The sequence below is a fragment of the Ambystoma mexicanum genome, chromosome 4q, assembly GCF_040938575.1.
Source record: "Ambystoma mexicanum isolate Mex_15411 chromosome 4q, UKY_AmexF1_1, whole genome shotgun sequence".
NCBI classification, from domain to species: Eukaryota; Metazoa; Chordata; class Amphibia; order Caudata; family Ambystomatidae; genus Ambystoma; species Ambystoma mexicanum.
Window position 1 is genome coordinate 1,049,494,880 of NC_090928.1, and position 19,946 is coordinate 1,049,514,825.

Genomic DNA, 19,946 nt, shown 5'->3' on the forward strand with positions numbered 1-19,946 from the left:
ATCTTTAATTGTCTTAGTAAATGGTGTACCCACAAAAGACAAAAAAAATTGGCAACAACTTGTGGACTTACATAAAGTTAGAGAAGCCTTGCAATATCTAAAAGACAATAATGAATACTACAAAGAAATTAATATTGAAGAAAATCTGAGGGAAACCACTGAAGAAATTCAAGAGTCACCAGAAACTGGTCAATTTCAATTTCTAGACCCTGATACAGTATCCAATATTTTAGACCATTATACAATGCATCCATTACACTCTAAAGACACCATAGATGATGCACTAGAAACGTACCAAATGTGACAAACCAAAGGATCACCAATCAGCATATGGGAAAAAAGTATAGAAGCACGTGCCTTTCCTATACTCTTTCCTACTGGGAAAGGAGGAAGGTACGTAGATAGACCCACTCAGATAACAGTATCAGAATACCGCTTGTTACAAATGTATTCTGAAGAACCCAGATTTAGGCAAAATGTGGAATACATATTCCACCTACTCTTTGAAAGTGAACTAGCAACTCTATGCTACGGAGTTGCACACACATTGAAATCAGGTACCCATTTTCAAAATATGTCAGCTATGCAATTACTACAAAAAGTGAAAGAAAAAGATGGGATTCTACAATCAAGCATTACAATCTCTGTTAGCAAACATGCGTGGTACAAAGGAATACTGGTTCCGACGTCACAGAGATGTACGTTGTATGATAAGAAAACTTGGCCCACCCACTTGGTTTGTTACATTAACTTGTGCAGAATATGCATGGGAAGATTTACATGATTTACTATGCATATCAAACAAAAACAAAACAGACATAGATATACTAACACCTGGAGAACTCTTTTCTCTAGATCCTGTTAATGTTTCAAGATATTTCCATAATCGCTTCATTGCTATGCTACACTTTATTTGTAATAAAACTGTTCCTACCCCTTGGAGAAGTGCAACACTTCTTTTGGAGAAAAGATTACCAAGCCAGAGGAGTACCACATATCCACATGCTTTTATGGATTAAAGATGGTCCTAAATTTGGTCAAGACAGTGATGCCACTGTTTTACAGTCTATCGAAAAATATGTCACTTGTAAAATTCCTTCACAAACAACAAATAGTGACCTTAATGCACACATTTTACAATTTCAAAGACACAAATGTGGGAAATATCGTCGTAGCAAATATAAAACCAAACCAAACACCAAATGCCGCTTTGGTTTCCCTAGACCAGTTACAGCAACAGGTCAAGTAAACAAATTCATGTCTTCAGTTAGACAGAGTGTTAAAGGTAAATCACCTACGAACACATATTACATAAAAAGAACAGAAGAAGCAAAACATATCAATGATTACAATGCAATCATTGCCCTCTTATGGAATGCAAACATAGATCTGCAGTACTTTGCAGACAATTCCACTGCAGTTGCACGATATGTTACAGCCTATTAAACCAAAGCAGAAAAAACAGAGCATCAAGACCTCTGGGATGACCTATCATCGGACAAAACACTGTCTCAGAAATTGTGCAGCTTAAGTTTAAAAATGCTCTCTCATAGAGAATGTGGCTGCTATGAAACTGCAGGCCGTTTAATCAGTACTGCTTTGTATGGGAAATCTGAAAATATACTATGGCTAAGTCTTGGTCCTGCTAAATCTAGGAAAAGAGTTCTCAAATCATACGAGGACATAGAAACAATAGCCACAAATGATCCCAACAGCCAGGACATTTTGAAAAACAATTTACTAGACACATACTACCCAAACAGGAGTACCACTTTGGAAACCATGTGTCTGTTACGCTCACCTGATATCCCTCGGGGCGTCTGGAAGGCTCTGAGATCTGGAACCCTGGATGCGTAGTTGCCCAGTGGTGAATAATGAATCTTAGTTATTTGTAGGGTGAGCTCTCCGTCCTGCATTTCTTGTGCATGGGTGCTTGATGTTTGATGGCGAGCTGCCCAAGTTGCTTCACTGGTGCAGTACGCCTTCCTTGGGCCCAGGCCTGCTGTGACCCTGAATCTGTGGGTAGGCAGGTAGGTTTGTTAATTGTAAGTCTTTTTTCTGTTTATGGTGAGAATTTGTTAATGTCTTCATCTCCTTCTCTTTAGGTGCAAATGTCTTGATGCTGGCGTGCCGGATAGAGAGGCACGTTTCTAGGTAAGAGAAAGTGCGTAGCAGAGTGCCTTTATTGTCTTTTAAAGCTAACCTGTGCTTTCTACTTCTCACAGGTCGCTGTGGTGCTGCGAGTGGATGAGAGCGCGATGAAAAACAGGCCCCTGGAATCCGTTAAGGTAAGTACAGTACTGTGCGGTTGTTTAATATTGAAAGCAAACCTGAATATGTTCCTTTTCCTTTGAAGATGTTGCTGTGGTGCTCCGGATGGAAGTGTGGCATAGAGCGATGGAATTCAAGTAAGACTGATGGAATTCGATGTTTTGGAAGCACACGTTCTAATATTGTTTTTCCCTTTCTTGTTATTGCAGGTCACAATGTTCGAACAGCAGCTGTAATAGCAGTTCGCCGGAAGTCCTTAAGCTAGTACTCACAGGTGAGTGATGTTTCTTCTTCTCTCAGTTTCCACAGATTGCAGCCCATTTGAGATGCTTGGATGGTGTTTTCTCAGGTAAAACAGAATAATCTTGTTCTTGTTCTTGCAGGATTACAGGAAGATGCTGAAGACCGGACCCTGGACACGGTGAGAGTCACGCTGCTGGTTGCAGAATAACACGAAGCGTGTTCTGCAGTCAGGGTGTGGTTTATATAGCCATGTAAAGTAGTACCAAGGAAAGTAGATCCAGGCCTGCCACACCCAAAACACTAGACCACATGGCTTGGTTCTTAGAACTAGACTGTGTGGGTGCTTCCATTTTAGATTTAAAGGCCCATGTACATAAATGGGACCTAGTGTGAACAGCCCTTCCTTCCTACATATGAGCCTGGCGCCAAAGGCTCCAGGACTGGCTCCAGGAGCACTTTTGCAGAGATTTTAAGGCCCTCAGAGTTCTGGTGGGAGCCTGCTTGTGGCACAACTTGTGCCCCCTCGCAGTGGTCATGACAGTGTCTATACCACATAGCCCAAAACCTCACATACAAAAATAATGTAAAACCAGATGAAAACAAAGGTAGATACAGAATGACAAATTGTGAAGGCAGCTTAGTGAAACCTACCAAACAAATCTTAATTAATCATATCAAATTGTCATTAAAAACTCCTCAACATAAGGAACTATATTACATGTCCCTGCTACAACTTTTTAAACCATGAAGAAAAGGAGAACAGTTACTAGATATCTATGACTCCTATGAAGATGCTTTCAAAGCAAATGAAAGCACTATAAGAGATGTAAACTTTACACAGTACAAAATAATGTTGCACAATGAACAGCAACACAAAGAACTCCAGGCCCAACTAGATAAAGACACTCCTGACAGTAGTCAGCCTTCTGTAACAGGAAGCCAAGAACCACTGGGACAGCCACTAACAGCAAATGAGACAGAATTGGCTATGACAGAAGCAGAAAACACCATGTCTCACTATGAAGAAGATAGAGAAGACTTCACTGTACTGAAATCAAAACTGAATAATGAGCAGCGTAGCATTTTCCAAGAAGTAACAAAAGAAATTGAACATGGTGTACAACCAACCTATACTGCTATACGCCAGTCTTCAAGCTGGTGCAGGAAAAACATTCTTAATAAAATCATCAGCAATTTCCTTCATCAATTGACAAACAACAAACTGTCAGCTGTTGTAACTGCCCCCACAGTTTTAGCTGCTTACAACATAGGTGGTGCCACTTTATAGCGATTACTACTCCTTCCAGTAGAACACCAAAACAAATTAGATTATTATAAACTTTCTACAGAAGCTGCAATGGAACTACGCATAGTTTTGAAACAAATGAAAATGCTACTAATAGATGAAGTGAGCATGGTCTCCACCCTAATGTTGGCTTTGATTCACCTTAGATAACAGGAAGTACTCAAAACAGACTACGAAGAGCTCTTTGGAGGAAAACACATTATTGTTTTTGGAGATCTTCTTCAATTGACACCAGTGTAAGGTGAACATATTTTTAAAACCTTAGCGCACAAACTCAGCCATAAACTGTTGGCAGCATAGGAAATGTCAACTTTTGGCAACATTTCCAATACAGAGAAATAAAAGAAAACATGCACCAGTCTGCAGACGTCACATACGCCAACATTTTTAAAAGTATTAGAGTTGGTGTACTATCAAGAAGCACAATCAATATTAAAAACCCAACACATCCATGCAGTCTATGGCCATAACCCATGTGCTACTGATGTCATGGAAAAATTAGCATACAAAAATGTCAATTGTATGTCCTTGATGCCAACTCTTGCAAGCTGTTCAAAATTTAATGAAACAATGTTAAAAAAAGAAATGCAACCAATAATTGAAATTTGCTCCACAGACAAACTGGACATACATGGTATGACACTTACCCATGTGTCAACAAGCCACAACAAGACTAATTACCTTAGAAAACTCTATCTGCAACACAGCTGGTTTGGAAAAAATATTAAAATTATCTTTAAACTGTAGAATAATGCTCAAATGTAACCTTGACGTGGAGCAAGCACTAGTTACTGGAGCACTTGATCCAGTTTTTGGCTTTCAAACATACCCACGTGACAACAACATTCAGTTTATCAATATTCTTTTTGACAAACTATGAGAAGTTAAAAGGATAGGACGCTCAACAGCCCGATTCCTTCTTTTCAAAGACATGTATGTACACAGCGAACAATTTTCTCTAACTCTAGCATACGCAGTCACCATTCACAAATCACAAGGTCTTACTCTAGATAAAGCATTAATAGATATTGGTAGCACAGTCTTTAAAGAAGGCATGAGCTATGTAGCACTAGCATGCTTACGTACACTTGACGGGCTATTTCTAATCAACTTTGTTGCAAGTAAAGTAAATGCTGATATTCCTTGCATTCTAGAATACAATAGACTACGTTCACAGTACACCCCATCTAAAACCCCCATCTAAACACCTATCCTGTTCCACAAAAAGCAAAACATTGTAAAAGAAAACTACTTCAAAAAGAAACAAAACAGTATCTCACGGCAAATCCTCCAAAGAGAGTAAAAGAAGCTAATACTTCATCAATTACTACAACCAAAGAAGAATCTACTGCTCAAACTAACTCAGGTACTTCTTCAAAGAAGCAACACACACTCCGAAAAAAAATGACTTGGACACAGAACTATCAGGTCCATTCAAATTTTCAAATATAACTGTTGTAAATTGCTACGCAAATGTAGCAATAAATATGCTATTCCAATTGCCACCAATTATTGACAATATTTACTTACACAATACAGACCAATTGTGTTTGCAAATGTTAGCCCTACATAGAAATGCACCCAACAATCATGACAACACGTACATTGGCCATGGAATATAACAAAAATTGGACTACTGTGCTGGAATGGTCACATTCACTATAAACTCACAAGAAGATCCACAAGAATTTCAAATGTACTTACTTCAAGTACTGGAAAACAAAAACATACCAATAAATGAAATCTTTTAGATTTCATATATGTAGAAACATACATGCACTCTCTGCAACCATGTGGCACAGGAACAAATCCCTAATGAACACTTGGTGTATCAATAACTAACTGTGAATCCATTGCATTTCAGCCACTTGTGCAAAATGCAAACCATGACAGATTATGTACTACCTGCAATTCAAATAATCGCTTCACCTTACAAATACAAACACATAGTAAATACGTAATACTAATGCTTTTATGTTACAATACAGATGGAACCATAAAACAACTGCAAGCTGACTAGATTCACACATGGTCAAGTATCACTTGGTAAGAAAACCTTCATAACAATAGGTATAATCTACCAGGCAGGAGCCACAACCAATGCAGGTCACTACACTGCATATATAAAAAAGAATTGTGGATGGTTTGAATGTAACGATAGTACCATTACTCTGAAGCAGAGATTACAAGCAAATCTTATAAACACTTATTTAATATTCTTAAAACCAAAACTTAATAACTAATCTGTGCATAAATATTAACAAAACTTTAGAAAACTATAAACAGTTAGAATACGCCAACAGGTATCTAACTGCCCCCAGATTCTGCAACAACCAAACTGATAAATCAATACCACTAAAATATAAGAAGAAATAAACAATTAGAATACGCCAACAGGTATCTAACTGCCCCAAACATCTGCAACAACCCAACAGATAGATAAGTAACTTGAAAATATAAATAAAAAACTATAACCAGTTACAATACGCCAACAGGTATCTAACTGCCCCAAAAAATCTGCAACAAGCCAACAGATATAACATTAGCCAGAAACAACAAATAAACACTGAAAACAAAGAAAGGAATATATTGTAACATAACAAAAAAAAGATTTTTTAAATCCAGCATGGATTTTTTTCCCACAGACCCAATGATTTAATTAACAAAAACAGAAACTGAGCAAATTGCACAGTACACTGGTTCTTAAACTACTAAATATAAGGGTTGAAATAATGCAGACATGTCTATTATGCAAAGCAATAACTCTTAATGAACTACCTACACTAAAATGATCTTTTCTTTTATCACAGAAATTGAAAAAAAATATCTGCTCCAGTTACCCAAGTCATGAAAAAAATATATCCAATCACAAAAAATCAAACAGTAAGTATATAATAATTCAAAGCACAAATACTGCTCCATAACACAACCATTGAAGCAAACATCTTACCATACACCACAATCCAAAATGTTTACTTCCATGGATATGTTATACTGCAGTGCTTGTTACCAAACTCTACAATCTTAATTGCATGACTTTAGCCAAAACTTCACATACAAACCATACAAATCAAATGGTACACAAACTGTAGTAGATTTGTGGATATTTGATGGATGTTTGATTCTATGGGTGTGTTAGGCTGCGGTGGTTGTGACCAGGGCCTAGAGTCTTGGATGCATGGCCTGTGGCCTACTGCCTTCAGCGAATGTCCGCGGATCCAAGATGGAGGATGCATCAAAACAATACGACGCACCTCATGCTTCAACTCAGCAATCAGCGAACACGTCGTATGTCCGTGGACATGACACAAGCCGATTAGCCAATCGGTGTCCTGTCCGCGGAGCGAACAGGGAAATATGTCTGCGGAGCGGACATAGATATCACTAATTCTTTAGACCTACTTTTTGGTCATTTTTAAAAAACACTACTGGACAGATTTACACCAAATTTTAAAAAGCATTCTTTTGGGACCAAGCCACTGCCCCTGCCACTAATTTGGTGCAAAACCATCCAGCGGTTTGAGCTGTAGGCATGAGCAAAGTTTTTTCCCCATTCGCACAATGGTTAAAAAATACATTTTGGGACCCCCTTATAACTTTGCCCCCCCTGCACCAAACCTCGCTAAATGTTGCAAATGAATTCAGAGTGGGCCATATACCTTTCTTGCAAAGTTTGGTGAGGATTCGTCCAGGGGGAGCAAAGTTATAAGCCACCCAAAAAGTGCTCTTCCTATGGGATTAGCAACTTAACCATAACTACACGGCCACTACAGTGGGCCGTGCAATATATAATGCACTTGTCCTATGATCCCTTGACCGATTGGCACATCTTCATCTACCCCTGCCCTTTAACACGCGGTCTTCTACTTCGTGATTTGGTTCCCTGCTAGCTCATTGGCAGTATACCTGATATGTTACCCCCTCACTGGCATAGTCACATGACATGCACCTTAGTCGTTACCATAAGCTCAGCGGATACTCTCGAGGTCAAACTGACCTTTCAGAATTCATAAGAGCTTTTCTTGATCCCAGACATAGGGGTGCCCCAATAATGCCTCCCTGTCGCAGGGCTAAATTTATTTGCCTCACCTTGTCATCCTCATAGTACAAATCACATGATATTTTACTTCTTGCTCCTTGCTTTGCCCTTATTGGCTGCCCCTCCTGGGAGTTCCTCCTGAGCCTCTTGGAGACCCCACTTATCAACTGCATTGTAAAAGATGTATGCGTCTTGTTTGTGGGCATCTGGCAGTTCAAAAGGGACAGTCATTATTCTGGGGGGGTACTAGTAAAAGGGAAAGTCATTATTCTGGGGGGGTACTAGTACCTTAAATCTAGACCAGGCCTTTGGCAGCTCCAAACTCCTGCCCCAGCTCCCATCGTTTGCCCTTTAAGATGGGTGCAGCCCACCTCGTGCTCAGCCATTCACATAGTTTTCTTGTTTTGCAGGCCTGCAACACGAGACAATCAGATTTGATCTATTAGACCTAAAGGCCTCTACGTTTGGTTTCTCTGCTGGAGCTTGGGATGGGAAAGCGATTCAGAACTCATTGCCATGTTATGCTACTACGTTCACCATGGCCTGCTTCAGAGTAGGCCTCACTTTAAATATGGCAGGGCTTCAATATTTCTTGTGCCAGGGACCAGGGCCTACATTTACATTGTTATACACTGTATTTCACCTATCATACTTCATCATCACTATATCCCTGTACTGGGGCCTACCTGCGTTTCCACAACTATTGGAAATCACTACATTTGTTAGTCCAAATGTATGTGCTCCACCCCACTTCAGTGGCGAACATGCATTTTCCTTGTGCATTATTATATTTTTCTCAATCTAAATTATATGGGAGGACATGGGACCTTTACGGGCATCCCAACAACAGTAATGCCGGCCACCTGTTTCTAAAGGGTATAAATCCACTTGCTAGCTCCCACTGTAATGGAGGGCAAGGCATCTATTATAATTTTTTTCCGATCAATGTGAGATCAGGGCACATAAAGAGGTCCCCTCAGTACCTTCTGTAACACTGGGACATGTGTTCCCCGCACCTATACTGCTATTTTCTGTGTTCCCTTACCAGGCTCGTATCCATGCACTTGCTTTTTAGTTTTGGCTAAAGCCATTCAACCAACCTGCAGTTAAGGCCTGTGCCTCCATGATAGTATCTCCTCTGAGTCAATTGACTCCCATTCAACATCGTCCTACTCTAATTCTCTCTCTGTATATATTGAATCATAGTCTGCAATACTACCATGTTCATTCATACCAGAGAGGCCACTAAGTTGGTTGTCTCATTCAGGGCCATGTGCACTGTAGGAAATGAATTGTATTAATTTTAATTGGGGGGTCTTCGACAGCTTTACTATCGATCTTGAAAACAATCTGTCCCGTACTCCATTGGTCTATACCTATAGATCTGCACTGCCCCTGCCCTCACTCCTGCTGTCAGTTTTGGTTCTTGACTGCTTGTGTTAGCACCCTCTCTGCCTTTTGTACTATGCCTCTAGCATTGTTTTCAATTCCTAAAATCAATGGATCTTTGGTGGTGGCCCAAGGCTTCCCTAATGTCCCCTTCCCATCTGCTTCGGTGGGAGAAAACTCAGGGTAGGTGTACCCTATGGCATGTTGCAAGGGGTAGGACTCATATGGGGGTGGTGGGTTGTTTGCCTTTTCGGCTGTTTTTGTGGATCCCTCCCAGCCACTATAATGGGTACTGTCTTCTTTTACAAACATTTCCATAAGTTTAGAATGCCCTGCTGATGGTATCAGGTAATAAAATGGTGGCAAAAATGTTGCTGGTAAAACAAATCGGGGACAAAAATGCTGTGATTTGACCTAGTAAAGGTGGACCCTATTATACCATTAAAGGGGAGCGGGGTTTGCTATGGTGTCCCCCACCCCCCTTAAATGGTATAATGGGTCTGGGGGTTGCAGGGGTGTCCCCTGCATCCTTTACATGATTGTGGCGACAAAACCAAGGCATTTTTGCATCAATATTAAGTATCCACAGCCATTTTTGCCACAATTTAAAGACATGGAACCCTGCTGATTCTGTAACTTTTTCTCCATATAGGTTGACAACAAGTTAGTGTGCACATATTCCAATAAACTCTTATCGTTAGTGCCCTCTTCAGGCCAGGGTTTGGACATTTTGCTTGCAGATCTCTGAACCCACTTATTGTGAATACTTCCTTATACTGAAGAAGCGCTCTACACTTATGCTCCAATGGTGTATCAATATTATCACAAGGCTTTGAAGATTGCTTAAATAAAGTCTGCTAAAACTGACCTAGTGGCCATTCCCTTAACTAAACATCAGACATTCCTTTTTTTAAAAGCTCAACATCCTAATAGCAGATCTGCTTATTCACACAACTACTAACAACACCTAACAGTAACCACCTTCATTTACACAATCGCTAAAAATATCTGACTCCAAACACCTTCATCTACACAATTGCTACCAATACTTATCCTTCCTCTGTCTCCTTACCTCGAGACGAGGGTACTCAAAACTTCCTCAAGTTACCTTCACTCTAGCACTGTGGATATCCTGCCCTTTTATCAAAGGACGATTATTTCATATACAACGCTGGCTTTCCCCGCTAAGGGGAGCTTCCCCACTGATATCCAGCAATCCACAAGCAATAACAGAATATCAAAAAACACTACATTTTATACAAAAGATGCACTCAACCTACTATGTGATCTCCGAGTTCCCCCGATGTTGTGTCCCCATCAACAGCCTGAACAGCCCTGGCCCGGCACCCCCAAGCCATAAAGCAGGCAGACCTTCAGAGAAACATAGCATTTGCTCACCTTTCCTGATCGCCTTCCTGATCTTTTTTTGTGACTGAAACCTAGCTTCAGGAGTCTTCGACTCCTGTTGAATCAAGCCATACCTGAGGGTTTCTCCATCATCCATGTTGATAGCCTCCCTCTGCAGAAGGGAGGGTGGTTAGCAGTCATTTTTAAAGACCACCTGAAAGTTTCTAAATTGGACCAACCTGCTAACTTAGCTATGGAATCCCTCTTGCTTCCCTGGGTTTTATCTCATTCTTTTGTATGCCATTTTTTTTACGTATTTACCGCCGCCTGGGTCCTATGCTGGCCTTCTCAAGTCCCTATTGGATACTGTGGCTGACCTACATTCACAACTCTCCCACCTTGTTGTATTAGAAGATTTTAATTTAAAATTCAATAAACCTCATTCCTCAGCTCTTAGTTCCTTTTTTGATAGAATGGTTGATCTGGGTCTTGTGCAACTCGTCTTAGAACCTACACATAAGTTGGGAAATATTCTTGATTTAGTGTTAGCTAATGAAGACCTACTGTCCACTTTTTCAGTGGGACCAGTACTTTGGTCTGACCATCATTTGGTTTCCTGCACACTTAAGATATCCTTTACCTACCAAAAGATAGCACCCATGAAAAAATTGCAAAAGAGCTGGCGCTCAGTTGACCTACCGAATTTGATATCTATTGTCAAAAGTAAAGGGTGCGAGGCACCTGCACCCACACTATTAGGGCTTACCAATGCACTGTGTACTGCAGCAGATTTAGTGGCCCCTCTTTGGTTTATTCAGCCTTGGAGACTCCCTTCACACCATTTGTTCACAGAAAATCTTACATCACTTCGCCTTATCATGAGACAAGCAGAACACAAATGGGGGCGGACGTGTGATCCCAGTTTAAAAGTCAGCTACAAATCTTGTGCCACTGTTTATTTTGCAGCTATCTTGGCAGCTAAAAAAGTTTTATTTGCTCTGAAAATCGAGTCCGCCATTTGTCAATTGAAATTGCTTGTGACTGTGACGAGATATCTCTCATCTACAGCTAGATTCACCCCCTTAGTTATGCCCTCTCAGGACTTTTGTGATATTCTGGCTCTATCATGTATCAGAGAAATCGATAAAATCTGCATTAATATTGCTAACACTTTAACCCAAACCACCACTGTGGCTTCTAATCTCACTGTGTATCACTAATATCACATCTGTAACCCCTGTCTATATGAACCAGTCAGTGTTTGAGGGATAGTCTTCTTTTCTATTGTTCACTCAGTCAGATGTTCATACCGCTATTTGTCATATCAAGTCTCGGTCTCCCTCTGACGCCATTCCCTTGGCTGTTATGAGAGACATTTCCTCTGAATTGCTTGCTGAGATCACAGCTGCAGTAAATCATTAATGTCAAACTGGCTTTCCCCCCTCTGAACTCAAGCCCACCACAGTGATCCCTCTACTTAAGAAACCTGCACTTGATCCTTTGGTGTCATCTAATTACTGTCCTATTTCACTTCTTCCATTTCTTATGAAACTCCTTGAGTCTCTTGTCTCTCCCTTGCTTTCATCCTTTATGGAATCTACAGGGCTTTTCGATCCTGCCCAATCTGGTTTCAGGCCATTTCGGGGGACCGAGAGTGTCCTGGTCTCAGTTCTCGATGACATGGCCAGGCTATTTGATGCAGGAGGGGTGGGTGTGCTGATTCTATGAGATCTGTTAGCAGCTTTTGACACCATTGATCACCCCATCCTGCTCGACCACCTGGCCTAAGTCGGAATTCCGGACCAGATTCACACCTGGTTTACCTCCTTCCTGGCCGATAGAACTCAGACTCTTTCACTCCCCCCGTTTCTCTCCTCTATCTTTTCACTTCTCTGCGGTGTCATTCAGAGTTCCACCTTATCCCCTATTCTCTTCAATATTTACATCTGGCCTCTTGTTTGTCTCATCCACTCCTTCGGCGTCAGAAGTTACTTAGATCTTGATCCGGCTGAGATGTCGTCATGCCTACGGGGATGTCTGGCAGCCGTGGGAGATTGGATGAACCTCAATTGGCTGAAGTTAAATGGGGACAAGACTGAGGTGCTGGTGGTAGGATCCCTTCCTGACCCTTCACTTTGGGTTCCTTCTTTCAGGCCTTCTTCTTTGGGTCCCCTTCCTATCCTGGCCGATAAGGTGAGGAATTTGGGGGTAATTATCTCGGCCTCTCTTTCTATGGAGTCCGAGGTTGCTGTTGTTTGTAAAGCAGGACATTTTCATCTAAGAATCCTCAGGAAGGTCCTTCCACTAATTCCTTCTCATCTCCATCCTCATGTTGTGGCTTTCCGTGTGCTTAGCTGTTTAGACGATTGTAATTCTATTTACTTGTCCCAACCAAAGAGACTCATTCAGCAGCTTCTTCGGTTACAGAACATGGCTGCTCGGGTCACCACCGGTTCTCCTTATGATGCTCACATATACCTGGTTCTGTGTTGCTTGCACTGGTTACAGGTTACCCAGCGCATTGCTTTTAAAACTTCATGTCTGGTTCATCATGTTCTGCATTCCCAAGGGGATAAATATTTGTGCGCTAAGTTTACGCGCTACCTCCTGATGCGGTCTCTGTGTTTGGCAACAGCTGGCTTACTTGACGTCCCTGTGTTTCAGCGTTTGCCCAATGGTAGGCGTGCTATTTCTGTTGCCGCACCCCGGCTTTGGAATTTCCCTTTAGGAAAGTATTAAAAACGTATCTGTTCTAGGATTATGGTTGTCAGGTACATTGACCTCTCTCCCTTTCAGCGCCATGATGCCTATGGCGAAGGTTCACTTAACAAGTATGCATAACATAACATTTCCATCTTGTGTGCGAATGAACTGGTTTTTGGTGCGAGGCGCCACAGCACGGGACATGTGACGAGGTCCCCAGTGTCTTGAGGGGGCGGTGGAGATAACGCGGGGGTCACCATGAATTTCAGGAAACAATAAAGAGATGCACAAATTGCAAGAAAACACAGTTTTAATGCAAATGCAAGCATGGCCGGGAGGTCATCAGTTCTCATGAGACCACACACACTGAAAACTCTCAGCATGCCCACATTGGGCTGCTATTTACAGGCAAAAAACAGAAAATGTTAATATATTACAATACATTCTAGACAATAGGTTTAAGTACATTCTAACCCTCCTATTGGTACCTGCATATATAGACTAATTAAAAGAGGAATTGACATATCCTGATTGGCTATTTCAACAATGTGTTACACTCTATGTGCATCCCATCGCAGATGACCTAATGCAAGCAGTCAGTGGAAGAGCAACATGATTGCCTCACAGCAACATACTAGATACAGTAAAAAAACTCCCTACCTTGCACCCAGACATCATAGCAACCCACGCTATTCCCAAGCCTTGCTGCTCTCCACATTAAAGCATGTCCTTGCGGTTATCATGTACCCGTCTGCCCATATCAAGGACACAAACCATTACATCTTACATTATTGAGTCTGTGGGAAAGGGTTTCTTTGGGAAAATACAACTGAGGCCTAATTTTTGGACAATTACAGGTTATCTTGAATGCTGCAGAAATTAAATCTAATTCAGCAAACGGCAGAAACATTCCCTTCAGCAATGTTCACAAGGCCTAACACAATTTAATAGCCACAAAGCCTAGGCCCAATTCAATAAAATTGTGGAAATGCTCCCTTCAATAATATTCATGCAGCCAGTATTTCTTTTTATTTTTAGGATGTTGGATGTATATGTTTACATTACATAGTAGGGTCTTCTGTAATTCCCATCTCATCTTTTAGGAGGGGTCTATTTTAAATGAATTGCCTGTGTTTAAGGATAGATTCATTAGTAGTCAGAAGTATGCGTTTTGTGGTGGCAACGTTTTTTGTAGCTACCTGATGGTCATGGCTCACTGGGAGATAAAGTGATGTTGATGTCTTTTATTCATTTTTTGAAACTTTCATCGCTTGTAGGTTCAAATCGATTGAGTGTTGGGGTGGTGAATGGAGTGCTGGTTTCAGGAAGGTTGCTTGTGGTACTGCAGCCTGCATCGATGTATTTTATTATATTGATCTATTGTATTGCTTCTATTTCTGCTCTTAGATGGGTCGTGATATTGTCACATAGGATTTGCGATGACACGATGCAGTTATTATTATTTTTCCTCAATGATTTTGTAACATTTCATTTTGTGGGTTTGTTTCTGATACAATTCTTGCAGCATATTATGCTTTTTTGCCTTTCAGGGCTGCTTATTTGAATTTTCAAATTTGCAATTGGTGGTTGGTTTTGTCCAATTTTTTGCAGTGTGTTATCCAATGTTTTTAAAGGTTACGGTTTATTTTTTGAGTTCCCTCAGTTCTTCTGTGAACCATATCGTTGTGGTTTTCTTTGGAGCTGTATTGTAGAGTTTCTGGGGAGCTAATTGTTCTAGCACATCTGTGATCCAGGTGTGAAGCTTCTCTTCCACTGATTCGGGTTTCATCCTGTTTAACTGGGATGTGTCGGGTTTGGTAGATTCCAATATACCTGTTAAGATTTCAAGGTCAAGTCTTTTCAGTTTCTTTTCTTTATCATCGGTAGTTTTATATTTGTCGGCATCATGCAGCTCGGAATTCTGATGATGAAATGGATCATATGATGGTCACTCCTTCTGATTGATACCGGTGGGGCGGCGGTCGAGAGTCCACCCCTGCAGAAGATTGTTTCTAAAGATTGTCCAGCTCTATGGTTGGGACTGTTTGCTATTTGTTTGAAGTGAAAGGTTTTCAGTAGGGGGTTGAGTGAATTTCTTTTTTCATTTTCTCTTTTGAAGCAAAAGTTGAAGTCCCCCAGCACAATTATGTTGTCATGGTTTGAAGGCAGAGAGGTTGGCTATGGCGTCAGTGAGATTTGTGGTCAAGTTGTGGTTGTAGGTGGGCGGTTTGTTGATCAAAAGGAAGAGTGGGGTGGATTGGTCATTGAGCTTGAGTTTAACTTGGAGTGAATTGCAGTCTTCTATGTCATTTGAGGGGACAGGTGTTGAGCCGATGTGATTTTTGTGCGCTAGGGCGTTTCCTTCTCCTCCTCATCTTTCTCATAGTGTATTAATTTGCAGTTGTCGTTAATGCTATGTGGGTGATAACATTGTAGTTGTCAGATAGCAATGTTTCTGTGAGGATAGGAGTGCCTGTGCTGCTTCACTTAAAATGTCGGAAATGCCTTTTTTTACTTTGACATAGGTATGTTTTGTAGACTGCAGTGTATAGTGTGCGAGTTGGCTTGTTCTTCGTTAAGTTTCATTTTTTGCGGTTCGGTTGGTGCAGTGACCGTCGATTCTTCAGATCTCTCTTCGGCGAGCCTGGGTGCACAGTTGAATTATCTGTGCCTACATTAAGGAGTTCCATTAAGTTGTGCAATGGGTTTCTCTGTTCATATTTGTTGTAGTGGGTGGCTGGTTGTCCGTGTGGTCCTTTTTCCAAATTCTGGTTATGCAAGGGGTGTATTGGGCTAAGGATTCTGTCTTAGCTCGAGTCTTTAAGATGTCTTTCCAAAGCTGATTTCAGTGTTGCTGGGTTCTGTGTGTTGTGGTGGGGGGTTCAATAGTTTGGTGGGGTTCACTCTAGTATTCTGTCGGTCCTTTGTTGTAGTTTGTTTTCTGCTATGGTAGGATTATAGTTGGAGAGGTAGCAGGAGATGTGTGATGGCTTTGTCTTTGTCTTTGTCCATATCTTTAGTTCATTTAGAGGAGGTTGACGGTGATTTTGAGGTGTTGTGAAATCTGGTGGGTAGTTACTGTTATTCAATGGGGTGTGGTTTCATTTTTCTTCCTTGTTCTGTTTTCCATTCTTGTTTCCTTGTCCTTCTTGTATCGGACATGTTTGTGGTTGGGGTTTTCCATGACTGTTGTGGGTCGGTGTTCTACTGCGGATTTGGTTGTGCGTTAAGCTATTTTGGTGGAAGGCTCCCTAGTTGATAGGCACTCTGTTGTTGATAGATTCCTGTTGGTTTTATTGAGACAGGTGAGCCGTAGTGTTAGATGATTGTTTACTGGTTGGATTGACGTGGGGCTACACATAGAGGCGGGTGCATCGCTGTGGTTATATGCTTATGGTGGTTTACTTTATCACAGGGGTCTGGTTTTTGACATTTTTTCCAGGGGCAAAAGCCCCACTGGGGTAACTTGTTTTTTGGTATCTGGAGTTTTCAGGGGTTCGAAGTGATTCTTTGTGGTATCTTGTTTCGAGGTTGGTGATCTTTATCGAGGGGAATATCTCAGAGATTCTTGGTGTTAAGGTCTCAGGATCTCAGTGTGTGTGGGGTTTGGTAGAAAGAATTCAGGTAGTTAGAGTTCAAAGTGGCAGAATTCAGATTGGTTAGGTACAAGGAAGTATCTGCATCAGAGTATTTGGCTGGAATACACAAAGCAGTGGGATTGCAGGGATAAAAATGAGTAAGAATTCACAAGGATTTAGGTTCAAGGTATGAATGTCAAATGTCAGGGTTCAAAGTGGCAAGGAATAGATGGGAAGACTCCAGGTGGTTACGTTGAAGAGTAGTAGAGCTAAGATCATTGAAATTTAGAGGGGCAACGCAGGGTCTGGTTTTCAGAGTGTAGGAGTTCGAGGTAGCAAGGGTTCAATTAACAAAATGTTGAGGGCAATTGGGAACAAATTAGTACAGTTTGAAGCAGCACATTTTCTCTTTTGGGGAAATGAATGGAAGTAGGCTGAAAACAGCGTTCATGTGCTTTCTTAAGAACATTTTCATTTAATAAATCTTTCCCAAAATGCCCATTCTGGAGCTGGCAGGGGCCATGACAAATGTTTTGTTTGTGAAATATCAGTCAACTCAGTCATGAAAGTCAAAGGTTATTAGCAATTTAATGTTCTGGTATCCTATGGAACTTGATACTCAATTATAGTGCATGAAGAATGATATGATATGATAAGGCATTTATAACACGCCTATACGCAAGGCACGACGAGTCACAGAGGGGGAAAAGAGGGAAGATGTAAAGATACAAGCACTCTGAATACTTCACTTGAAGGCAAAATGCAATAAATCATCATGATGTTCAAGGGGCGTGGCTACGAGAGCCATGTAGGAGGACGCGTTCTGGAGGAGCTCCCGAGATCCTGCAACGATCCGGGCAAAAATGTGCGGTACGACGGATCGCTGACCACCGACGATACACATGATGGTGTGTGAATGTATTTGCCACGCATTGTGAACTTCTGGAGAGAATAGGATTAACGGCGACGGAGATCGGTGGCTACGAGTTAAAAGACTACGCGAACAAAGGGCGACTCAAAATGGCCGACCAGGGCCCGGGACTGGAATAGAAGCGAGTTGTACGGTGGCCTAGCTGTGAAGGTGCACTGTACACAAACTTGCTACTTTAGCAACCGATCGATTTCCTGAGCCATGTCGAGCAGGCCGGTGCGGCCGAAGGTGAAACAGCCTACCGTAGACGATTTCACTAAAACTCCCCCGAGCCAGGACACTACCAAAAGTAAGGATGCACTGGCTGGGAGTGGCACGACGTCTTCGTGCACCAACCAAGAAATCCTGGCGGCGATTGTGGAACTGAGGGCGGCCTGGGAATCAAAGCTGGAACTGGCCGTTACTGAACTAAAGACTGCACTGGAACGCAAGGTTGGAGAGGTCCAAGAGGACGTTAATCTGCTACGACAAGATGTCAGGGCCCTGGCGGAGCGCACGGAGTCCCTCAAAAAAGAAGTTGGCCCGAATACAGCAGATTGCGCCACTCATAAGGCCGATTTGCATGCCCTGACACAAAGGATGGGCAACCTGGAGAGCAGAGCGGAGGAGGCTGAGGGACGAGCCTGTCGCAACAACATCCGCATTGTGGGCCTACCGGAGGGGATAGAGGGCCGTGACCCTACGGATTTCATCGAATCCATGTTCTTACAGGAGATACCTGGAGGGGCCCTATCTCAAGGATTAGCAGTAGAAAGAGCACATAGAGCCCTAACTAGGAGGCCACCTCCGGGGAACCCGCCTAGGCCTGTGATCGCCAAAATCCTTAACTACTGCGACCGGGAGAGGATACTGGAATACTTCCGTAAAGGAGGGACGATCACGAGAGGAGCGGCAAACATCACGGCTTATCCAGATTATACTCTGACTGTACAGCGTAGTCGCATGAACTTTGGGTCTGTAAAGCGGAGGCTGAGAGAAGCAGGCCACAAATATATGTTACTCTATCCTGCAAAATTGAAGGTCTTCCATGCACATAAAACCTTGTTTTTTGAAACCCCGGAGGATGCTATCGGATGGCTCGATGCGCAAGGATGCCCCCAGGAATCAGAAGTTCGGCCCAGAAAGGGCTCGGAAGAGATACGGGAATCGTAAAATGGCGTCGCAAGATGGCGTGGCTCGTGGGACTTGAATATAGTCGGTGTGACACCTTCGGTAAAGAAGGTCAGATGATTGCACTATTTGTCAAGACACTGTGAATGTTTATTTGATCGGGAGCCTTACGGGGCGATACTCTCTACCCCACAATAGTTTTAGTTGGGTGGCCGTTAGGGTGACCTCACCCTACTGGGCTTCGTTCACCGACCGGTGCTTGCGGAGCTAGATGTGGGGGTGCCTCAGCTCTGAGGCTGGAGCTGGGCAGCAGTTGGGGTGTGTGATGTTGGGGAAGGCACGGGTGGGGGGAGGGGAGGGAAGTTGGGGTTTAGTTGTGTATATAGTTGAAGGGATTTTGAGCTTATATGAGGAGTTACTGGACCGAAACGCTATCTGTGTCATGTGGGCGGTTGGGGGTCGCTACATGGGAGGCAGGGAGGAACGTACTTGCCATGGGAGACCTTAAGATTGTCACCTGGAATGTCAGGGGACTTAATAGTTATTTAAAAAGGAATAAAGTTATGTTGTACCTCAAAAGGCAGAGGATTGACATTGCACTATTGCAAGAAACACACCTGAACCGGCACAAGTTAGAACTGGTTGAGAAAAAGTGGAGTGGCATGGTGGTGGGCTCCCCGTACTCTGCCTATGCCAGGGGAGTGCTAATCTGGGTAGCACCGCACGTTCCGTTCAGAGTCACGTGGCAGGAAGTGGACACAGAGGGCAGGCTGGTTATGCTCAGAGCCCTGGTAGAGGATAGAGAGGTTTGCATTATTAACACATACGCCCCCAATCAGAATGCTGCTGCATACTTCAGGACCCTATGCACCCGTCTGGGCACATGTGTGGGGGAGCGATCATTTGGGGAGGGGACTTTAACTGTGTTCTCGACCCAAGGGCAGATAGGTCCGATGATAGGATTGATCGGCCCACCCCGGCGGCCAGAGTATTACAGACGTTGCTGGCCGACTTTGGGCTGGCGGATGT